Raw genomic sequence first — 1,061 nt, 5'->3', positions numbered from 1 at the left:
CAGATCTGGCCTTTCACCGATTCTTATATTCTCGGAGATCCGTAACTCCGATTGGATTGAAATTTGAACACGATTTTTATCTAGATATTAGCTTTCTTGTGGCGAAAGAAGGGCAACAGCCGCCTTACGGGGTGGCCACGAGGGTCAGGGGCACGCCTGCCCCCCAGGGGCGTGCCCCCCTACCTCGTGGGCCCCTCGAGCATCGTCTCACATTGATTTCACTTCCCAAAATTCACATATATTCCAAAAGAAACTTCGTCAGTTTTTATCCCGTTTGGACTCCGTTTGATATGGATTTTCTGCGAAACAAAAAACATGCAACAAATAGGAACTGGCACTGGGCACTGGATCAATATGTTAGTCCCAAAAATAGTATAAAAAGTTGCCAAAAGTATATGAAAGTTGTATAATATTGGCATGAAACAATCAAAAATTATAGATACGACGGAGACGTATCACGCCGCCGCGCCCTCCTAGTCTAGAGTAGCCGCGCCCGTCGCGGTCACCACCAATGCCACCTTGTCTGCGGTCGCGGTCACCACCACTGCCGCCAGGTTTGCGGCCTCGGGTAGCAGCGTTGGCGGAGGACTGCGACCCTCCACCTCGAAGACTCAGCCTTGTCTCGAAGCTGAGCAGTTGCGAGAACAGCTCGGTGGCGGTGACCGGCTCCACCCGGGAGCACATGGCGGACACCACCGGATTGAAGTCTTCTTCGAGTCTGGCCAAGATGTGAGAGACGATGTCGTCCTCACTACTAGGAAAAGGGCTATAGATGATATGGCCACTAATGGTGCACCAGACATGTGGTGCACCACTACTATATAGTAATGGCGCACCATGAGTTGGTGCGCCATTAGTGTGGTAGACACTAATGGCGCACCAGACACACGGTGCACCATTAGTAACATTTTTTTTTATTTTTCCAAAAATACTAATGGCGCACCAGGGAAGAGTGCGCCATTACTAGTTTAACTAGTAATGGCGCACCACCAACGCAGTGCGCCACTACTATTTTTTTGCAAAACTACTAATGGAGCACCTCAAGCTGGTGCGCCATTAGT

The 1,061-nt window shown here is 49.9% G+C and overlaps 1 pseudogene; it reads right to left on the bottom strand.

Annotated features, from left to right (window-relative positions):
• Positions 1-620: 620 nt before the first annotated feature.
• LOC119334910 lies at positions 621-761 on the bottom strand (annotated as a pseudogene).
• Between the last annotated feature and the right edge of the window lie 300 nt (positions 762-1,061).

The sequence above is a fragment of the Triticum dicoccoides genome, chromosome 7A (assembly GCF_002162155.2).
Source record: "Triticum dicoccoides isolate Atlit2015 ecotype Zavitan chromosome 7A, WEW_v2.0, whole genome shotgun sequence".
Classification (NCBI taxonomy): domain Eukaryota; kingdom Viridiplantae; phylum Streptophyta; class Magnoliopsida; order Poales; family Poaceae; genus Triticum; species Triticum dicoccoides.
This window is presented reverse-complemented; position numbering and strand designations above follow the sequence as displayed.